We start from the raw sequence: 9,957 nt of genomic DNA, 5'->3' as shown, positions 1-9,957 counted from the left end.
CGAAATGTTTGATGATTAGTAGTTAGGTAAACACGTTGCTCATTGTAATTATTCTAGTCCATTTGTGATGGTGGGTGCAATTGTAAACTATGCCATCTACCTGAAATATGCACTTTTTTCTAACAAAACCTATCCCATACCATAAATATGTTATCAGACTGTCATCTAATGAGTTTTTTTGTTGGTTAGGGGCTATAAATATCTTAGTTTAGCCGAATTGGTGATGGCTACTGGTGTTGGTGGACAAATAAAAGATGGTGGATTATGCTAATGTGTTTTTAGGTAATAGATGTACATCTTTACATATTGTGTCTTCCCTGTAAAACATTTTAAAAATCGGAAATGTTGACTGGATTCACAAGATCTGTGTCTTTCATTAGCTGTATTGGACTTTAATGTGTGAAAGTTAAATATTTAAAAAAAATATTTTTTTTGAATTTCGCGGCACTGGTTTTTCAGTGTGGGGGGGGGTGTGCCGCTAGCGCCACGCTGATCCTAGACAGGTTAAATCCGAGATAAGAGTTGCCCTTGCAATCCTAGTCCCCTTTACCTCCCATAGGAATTCTGTAACCAAACCATTGAATTCTTTTAACACCCATTGTGGCATATCCAACGAACCTAAAACATAGATACATTTGGATGCCACCAATGAATTAATCACCACCACTTTCCCCCTCAAAAACAGCTTTCTTGCCTTCCAATAGGATAAAGTATATTTTATTTAATTCAAAACCCCAGTCCATGTCTCATCTCTCGTCCCTTCTTTATCCACCCCCAAAACCACCCCTAAAGTCTTTTTATTACCTTCAGCCTTTTTGAAAGGGAATCCACAGTCCACCTTTTCATCTATCCCCACATACATTATTTCAGATTTTTCAACATTAAGTTTTGCCCCTGATGCCTTGCCATATACCTCAAAACACTCCATTACATTCTTCACACTTTCAACATCTATCACAGTACATGTAGTATCATCCGCATATTGCTGTATAACACTCTCCCCCCCATCCGGTATCCGTATACCTCGAATTAATTTGTTTGCTTTAATCATTGCTGCAAGCGGCTCCACCGATAAACTATAAAGAGCAGCTGATAACGGACATCCCTGCCTAACAGACCTCTCCAGAGGAAAATAATATGTTAAGATCACATTACATTTTACTCTGCTCCTTGCAGATCCATTCAGTAATCTAATCCAACCTATCATTCTTTCACCAAAACCAAATTTCCCAAGTGTACGCAATAAAAAGGAATGACCAACTCTATCAAAAGCCTTATTTAGATCCAAACTCATCACAAACCCCCCTTCCTCCCCCATATGCTTTATCACATCCCTTATTGTTCCCACTGTATCAGAAATGTCCCTCCCTGGTACACTATATCCTTGTGTCTCTGCTATTACTCCTCCCATAACATTTTTAACTCTATTAGCTAAGACCTTGGCTAAGATCTTATAATCACAATTCAAAAGTGTCAACGGTCGATAATTATCCAAATTTACACGACTCCCTTTATTTTATACAATATGGTTAAAACTCCTGTGGCCAGCGAATCTGGCACCACTTGAGTCTTTTCAATATATTCATACAGTTTTCTTAAAATTGGAGCCAACAAATCTGCAAAAGCTTTATAGAATTCCGCAGTTAGGCCATCAGACCCCGGACTCCTATTGCTATTAGCAGCTAATATGGCCTCCTTAATATCAGTTAGACTCATATCTTCATCACACATGTTTTTTTCCCCTTCTGTTAACTTAGTATCAACATGATCAAGCACCTTATCCATACATGAATCATTAACCTCTTCTTTTTTAAATAAACATTCATAATTTCTCTCGACCGTATCCAGAATCCCCACCAAATCATTAACCTTTTCCCCTTTATCATTAATTAACTCCGTAATATAAATCTTCTCTTGCCTTCTTTTTTCTAAATTCAAGAAAAATGAAGTACACCTTTCCCCCTCTATCGCATATTGCACTCTACTCCTTACAATCGCCGCATAACATTTCTTCTTCTCATATTCATCAAGTGCATCCTTAGCCAGTAAATAATCCTCCACCCCATGATCTTCATCCTTTTCTATACACTCAAGTTCATGTTGAACCTTCTTACGTAGTTCCCTCTCCTTCTTTTTCAAAAAAGAATTCCTCTTAACTGCATATTTTATAGTCAATTCCTTACATTTGATTTTCAGCTCCTCCCACCACAACCCCATATTCTCCTCCATTAACTGCTGTCTTTTGGCTTTCCCAATACATTCTGATATCATCTCAATATAATTTTCCTCCTCTAGCAAGCTATTATTTAAACACCACAGCCCACCAGATTTAGTAGGTGTCCTTACTCCGCAAGAAAATACCAACGCAGCATGATCACTAAAAGTTGTAAAAACATACTTAATATGTTTTATAAAATCCCTTAACCCTTCATTTACTAAAACCAAATCTGTTCGCGTCTGTTTCAACTCCCCTAAAACCACCTGCCTTCTAGATATGCCTCTCTTGTTCGGATTCTCATCCCTCCATATATCAATCAAACTGTTTTCAAACATAATCTTCCTTAAGACCCCCCTAGAAACGTCATTTCTAAAAAATATCTCCTCTTTTCATATCTAGTCTATTCATTTTAACATTAAAATCCCCTACTAAAATACAGTTACCCTTGCACCATTTCCCTAATCCTAAAAATTAATTATTTCGCTCTATCTCATTATTCGGCGCATAAATATTTACAATCCTAAAAACCCTATTCATATATTCAAAATCCAAAATTAAAATCCTCCCATTATTATCATTATATATCTTCATCACATTTTCTACTACATCCTTCCGTAATAAAATTGCAACCCCACTTGAATTTCCCCTGCCATTGTTTACATAAATAAAATCCCTCCATATTTTTTTTACTTCTGAAACGCATACATTATCCCAGTGCGTCTCTTGAATGCATAAAATATCTGAATTCTTCATTTGTACTATTCTATTAAATTTTCCCATTGTTCTCAAACCATTTGCATTTATTGACATTATATTTACCATTCTAATAAATAATAAAATAATAAAATATAATTTCATTATCCTCTACCTGTTATCCAGTTTCCTTCCTCTTCCACCCTTTCTCTCCCCCTCTTCCCCCCGCTTTCCTCTTTCTGTATCCTTCCCTCGTTCTTTCAATCTTTTCCCCATCATCCGTGTCCGATATCTCCTCCAAGTCAATGTTATCCAGCCAACTCAACTTCTTGACACCCACGTTCGTTGTGCTCCCCGTGTTCATCTCCGTCTCTGGTATTGTCATCGTTGTGCTCCCCGTGTTCATCTCCGTCTCATGTGTAGCCGTCGTTGTCGTTTCTGTTATTTTCATCAAACTCGAAACACTCTTCATTTCTTCACCCCCCAAGGTACTTGTTAGTGCTGTGCTTTCCCCCAAAACCTGTGAGTCCCCCGTGCTTCCCCCCATTCCACTCCCCCCCTCCTCCTGAAAACTCCCTCTTCTTATTTCTGAATCCATACTGCTCCCAATTTCATTGATCTTCTGGTCCTTCTTCTCCCTTCTTTCCTCCGTCTCTCCACTCTCCACCACATCCTCTCCTCCATCTTCTTGCGACAACACAACTGCTTCCTCGAATAGTGCTTGACTCCCCTCTTCAGCCATAACCTCTTCACAGTTGCACTCCACCACTCTCTTTCTGCATCCACCACAGAAATTCCTTTCCTTCTCTCCGGCACATCCCCTCGCATGGTGGCCTTGATTGCCACACTTGAAACACTTATATTCCGGGCAGTCTTTAACTATGTGCCCGGGTTGAATACACAAACGACACACTCTGACCTGTTTGTCATGAATTACCCTGAAGTATTCTGCTCCCTCCAGCGTCTCAATTCTCGTGGAATATGGCAATGATGTTACTTTTTCTGTGAACTTGACCTTACAAAATCGTGTCCCGTCAACCACCTCCGTTCCTGGCCAAACTCTACTCCTTATCTCCGAGACGGCCGTTACTCCCCAGCTACTCAGCTTGCCCAGTATCACATCATCTTCTACGTATACTGGGAGATTCATGAAAGACACCACCAACTCTTTCACATTCATATCTCTCGCCAGAATCCTGGTGTCCTTTATCCGTAAACCATCCATTAGACGTTCTTTTCCTTTTTCGTTTCTCATCGTAATTTCATACTTCTTCTCACCTTTCATTCGGCATCCCACCACCTCTCCACACACCTCCTTAATTGCTCGTAGTAGTTCCATTGTCGTCACCTTGTCTTCTCCTTCCAACTCAATTGCCACCGTGTATTCTTTGCCATATTTCATTCATTCTTTATCTTAATTTTTCTTCCGTTGCGCATTTTCGTTGTCCTTGTCCATTCCGTTTGTCGTTTCCATGTTGTCCGTCATAGCAATTCAAAAAATGAATCGGAAAAAAAACTCTCCCCCAAGCAGCAAAACTGCAAGGGGGGGAAGACTAACCAAACTTAAAAGTATTCAAATGCAAGAACAAAAAAATATATATATATTTTTCGAAATCCAAATAATTAACAAAAATAGCTCTCGAGCAAACAATCTCCAGCAAACACTTACTCACAGCTCAAACACTCGCACCTGTCGTCACTTCTCCAATCAGGATGGGCGTATTCAGGCTGGTATGGCCATAAGCGAAGGTATATCTCTTGGCACACCATATAAAGTCAAAGTGAGTCTGATAAACAGACATTGCATTCTCACCAATTAGATAAGCAGCTTGAACTTTGGCTCACTCAAAAAGTGGAAGAAATTACATATACTGTAGCCATCACTTTTTAGCACAGATAGTTGGATGAAATACAAACAAACCTTGCAAACATTTCTAAGCGAAGGCACATATTTCAGCCTTGTGGGAAAAAAAAGACAAATACAACGACTTCTGACAAATACATCATCAGCAACAGTTTCCCATGCAGCTATCCTACTAGCCACAATAAATACACAAAAGCTCTGGATGTTGAAAACCTATTGCATTGTTCTGTGCTAAGGAGGAACGCATGTATGGACAATTTCATATTGGAAGCGCATGGGGCGCGTATGACACATCATGACCGGGGGGGGGGGGGGGGTTAGAGTGGCTTCTCAACTATCTCTTGATTGAAGTACCAGCGTGGCATAAATACAATGCTGCATTTCGCAACATAATGTTTCGACAAAATGCCAACAATGTTTTGCTACAAACAAATGTTTCCACCTTTCGATTGGTCCACAAAGTCTCTTTCACAACTGGCTTCAAAGATCTCCATAAGCACAGTCAGTTGACTCAAGTCATCCTTAAGCCTACCGCCAAGCAACGGTTTATCATTAACAAAGACATCAGGGTAAAGCGCAAATGACCACTACCATAAATTATGCAATCGAGATTCCCACATTTGGAAAATTCACAAGGGGTCAGCACAGCCAGAGTGCAATGGCTGAGCCCCACGCTGGGTGAATCACTTTCTTGATCACGGTATCACTTCTGCTTAGTGGAGGGCAAGTCTCTCCAGTGCCAACATTTTCCGCTGAAGGTAACCACTTTGTGTTCTGATAATATCATACCACATCGACCTGCGTTAAATGCCATTTAGGAATGCACTTGCACACAGAGTGGTGAAAAGTAGTTTATTTTGTTTACTAGATTATATCAGTGAACCACTAGATTCCCATCATGCAACACTGTCGAAAAAATCACCAGTTACTTTTTTATATCTTAACCTATCTGATATCACAAATGTTTGTGATATGATGAAATACAATCACATTCAGACACACACACACACACACACACACACAGACAAATGCATGAAACCAATGGATTTATTATCGATAACATCTCACATTCTCTTGTGCTTTTGATTTACTCCATAAAAGAAGGGTTGTAATTCAAACATGGAAAACACAGGGCCATCAGACACCAGTCCAGTTCCACTCCTCACCAGCATTATTTCCTTTGATCAACTGAACAGGGCGAGGGAGCACAAAGCACACACAAGCTGCATTCAGTAACAATATTCTTATTTGTCTTATAAATAAAAGGCAGTTGCTCCCTGACAACACAAGGAACTTTGATCGTATTAAAAGGGCAGGGGAGACTAGCCCATAGAAGCTGCATTTAGTCAATTCAGCATCAAATGCTTACTACAAGGCAGTGTTGCTGATGAAATAATGCCACACCCCCTAGTGGACAAAAGGCTTACAGCACCTGGTATTCCCAGGCGGTCTTCCATCCAAGTACTAACCAGGCCCAACCCTGCTTAGCTTCCGAGATCAGAGAAGATCGGGCGTATTCAGACTGGTATGGCCGTAAGCGAAGGCACATCTCTTGGTACACCATATAAAATATATAGAATATATAGAATGACAACCGCTGAAACATCCATTCTATATCGAATGTCACTCTGAACTCTCCACAATAACTCCAACAACAACGAACTTCTCTCCAACGATCAAGACGACACACACACTGAACGTAACTATATATATGTTGATTGCAATTGTTCCCGAATGAGTGAGCGTTCATGTGTAAGGATTAGCATGTCAATTGTTATAGTTAGGGACTCTGTAGTGAATTATTAGTCGAACGCAACTTTCCCTTTGTCTAACAGCCGCCATGCCGGTTCAGCCCACTAGGGTATATTGCTCCCATCATTTCATGTAACTATTTTAAGTTTGTTTGTTTGTTTATGCATTTCTGTGAATTAATTAGTTAGTAATAAATAAATGATTTAAGACAATTGATGTATGGATGACTCATAGTGAAGACTGGGTTCGTGCAGATAATCAACGATTTACGACGTTTGGAATGAGACTGACGAGGTAGAGTAAATAAATCATTAATTAGAAGACTATTGATCAGATATGAAAATATTTGAAAGGTTATATTGGGAAATTATAACTTTGTAATCTAATAACTTTCCCTGGTGCCCTCGAATTCATAGTTAATTGGTTACGTTATTACTCAAGTGATAGCGTAAGCCCTAATTACAGGAATATATGATAAAAACTATAAGTCTTCAATTTAACGATAGCAAAGACACGACACACCTTTCGATTGGTCTACAAAGTCTCCTTCACAACTGACTTCAAAGATCTCCATAAGCACAGTCAGTTGACTCAAGTCATCCTCAAGCCTACCGCCAAGCAAAGGTTTTTAATTAAAACACCCATCTATGGACACAACTAAAGATACTTTCCTATTAAAACACCCATCTATGGACATAACTAAAGGTACTTTCCCATTAAAACACCCATCTATGGACACAACTAAAGATACTTTCCCATTAAAACACCCATCTATGGACATAACTAAAGGTACTTTCCCATTAAAACACCCATCTATGGACATAACTAAAGGGTACTTTCCCATTAAAACACCTATCTATAGACATAACTAAAAGGTACTTTCCCATTAAAACACCCATCTATGGACATAACTAAAGGTACTTTCCCATTAAAACACCCATCTATGGACATAACTAAAAGGTACTTTCCCATTAAAACACCCATCTATGGACATAACTAAAAGGTACTTTCCCATTAAAACACCCATCTATGGACATAACTAAAGGTACTTTCCCATTAAAGTCAAGGTGAGTCTGATAAACAGACATTGCATTCTCACCAATTAGATAAGCAGCTTGAACTTTGGCTCACTCATAAAGTGGAAGAAATTACATATACTGTAGCCATCACTTTTTAGCACAGATAGTTGGATGAAATACAAACAAACCTTGCTAACATTTCAAATTGAGGGCACATATTTCAGCCTTGTGGGAAAAAACGGACAAATACAATGACTTCTGACAAATACATCAATCAATCAATCAATCAATCAATCAAGTTTATTTTATATAGCCCTTCGTACATCAGATAATATCTCGAAGTGCTGTACAGAAACCCAGCCTAAAACCCCAAACAGCTAGTAATGCAGGTGTAGAAGCACGGTGGCTAGGAAAAACTCCCTAGAAAGGCCAAAACCTAGGAAGAAACCTAGAGAGGAACCAGGCTATGAGGGGTGGCCAGTCCTCTTCTGGCTGTGCCGGGTGGAGATTATAACAGAACTATGCCAAGATGTTCAAAAATGTTCATAAGTGACAAGCATGGTCAAATAATAATCATGAATAATTTTCAGTTGGCTTTTCATAGCCGATCATTAAGAGTTGAAAAACAACAGGTCTGGGACAGGTGGCGGTTCCATAACCGCAGGCAGAATAGTTGAAACTGGAATAGCAGCAAGGCCAGGCGGACTGGGGACAGCAAGGAGTCACCACGGCCGGTAGTCCCGACGTATGGTCCTAGGGCTCAGGTCCTCAGAGAGAAAGAAAGAGAGAAGGAGAAAATTAGAGAGAGCCAAGATTTTCAAAATGTTCATAAATGACAAGCATGGTCAAATAATAATCAGGAATAAATCTCAGTTGGCTTTTCATAGCCGATCATTAAGAGTTGAAAACAGCAGGTCTGGGACAGGTAGGGGTTCCATAACCGCAGGCATAACAGTTGAAACTGGAATAGCAGCAAGGCCAGGCGAACTGGGGACAGCAAGGTGTCACCACGGCCGGTAGTCCCGACGTATGGTCCTAGGGCTCAGGTCCTCAGAGAGAAGGAGAAAATTAGAGAGAGCCAAGATTTTCAAAATGTTCATAAATGACAAGCATGGTCAAATAATAATCAGGAATGAATCTCAGTTGGCTTTTCATAGCCGATCATTAAGAGTTGAAAACAGCAGGTCTGGGACAGGTAGGGGTTCCGTAACCGCAGGCAGAACAGTTGAAACTGGAATAGCAGCAAGGCCAGGCGGACTGGGGACAGCAAGGAGTCATCATGCCCGGTAGTCCTGACGTATGGTCCTAGGGCTCAGGTTCTCAGAGACAGAGAAAGAGAGAACGAGAGAATTAGAGAGAGCATACTTAAATTCACACAGGACACTGGATAAGACAGGAGAAGTACTCCAGGCATAACCAACTGACCCTAGCCCCCCAACACAAACTACTGCAGCATAAATACTGGAGGCTGAGACAGGAGCGATCAGGAGACACTGTGGCCCCATCCGAAGAAACCCCCGGACAGGGCCAAACAGGAAGGATATAACCCCACCCACTTTGCCAAAGCACAGCCCCCGCACCACTAGAGGGATATCTTCAACCACCAACTTACAATCCTGAGACAAGGCCGAGTATAGCCCACAAAGGTCTCCACCACAGCACAAACCAAGGGGGGGCGCCAACCCAGACAGGAAGATCACGTCAGTAACTCAACCCACTCAAGTGACGCACCCCTCCTAGGGACGGCATGAAAGAGCACCAGTAAGCCAGTGACTCAGCCCCTGTAATAGGGTTAGAGGCAGAGAATCCCAGTGGAGAGAGGGGAACCGGCCTGGCAGAGACAGCAAGGGTGGTTCGTTGCTCCAGAGCCTTTCCGTTCACCTTCACACTCCTGGGCCAGACTACACTCAATCATATGACCTACTGAAGAGATAAGTCTTCAGTAAAGACTTAAAGGTTGAGACCGAGTCTGCGTCTCTCACATGGGTAGGCAGACTGTTCCATAAAAATGGAGATCTATAGGAGAAAGCCCTGCCTCCCGCTGTTTGCTTAGAAATTCTAGGGACAATTAGGAGGCCTGCGTCTTGTGACCGTAGCGTACGTATTGGCATGTACGGCAGGACCAACTCGGAAAGATAGGTAGGAGCAAGCCCATGTAACGCTTTATAGGTTAACAGTAAAACCTTGAAATCAGCCCTTGCCTTAACAGGAAGCCAGTGTAGGGAAGCTAGCACTGGAGTAATATGATCAAATTTCTTGGTTCTAGTCAGGATTCTAGCAGCCGTATTTAGCACTAACTGAAGTTCATTTAGTGCTTTATCCGGATAGCCGGAAAGTAGAGCATTGCAGTTGTCTAACCTAGAAATAACAAATGCATGGATTAATTTTTCTGCATCGTTTTTGGACAGAAA

At 40.9% G+C, this 9,957-nt stretch overlaps 1 non-coding gene and 1 pseudogene across 1 annotated transcript; both read right to left on the bottom strand.

Moving 5' to 3' along the window:
* Positions 1 to 5,342: 5,342 nt before the first annotated feature.
* Positions 5,343 to 5,495, bottom strand: LOC129861541 (U1 spliceosomal RNA; annotated as a pseudogene).
* Positions 5,496 to 6,195: 700 nt separating this feature from the next.
* LOC129861574 (5S ribosomal RNA) lies at positions 6,196 to 6,314 on the bottom strand. The gene has a single exon (XR_008760645.1). It is a non-coding gene; the product is annotated as a 5S ribosomal RNA (ribosomal RNA).
* Positions 6,315 to 9,957: the final 3,643 nt, after the last annotated feature.

This window comes from Salvelinus fontinalis, chromosome 8 (genome assembly GCF_029448725.1).
Source record: "Salvelinus fontinalis isolate EN_2023a chromosome 8, ASM2944872v1, whole genome shotgun sequence".
NCBI lineage: Eukaryota > Metazoa > Chordata > Actinopteri > Salmoniformes > Salmonidae > Salvelinus > Salvelinus fontinalis.
The sequence above is the reverse complement of the archived record's forward strand: the minus strand, read 5'-3'. Positions and strand labels throughout refer to the sequence as shown.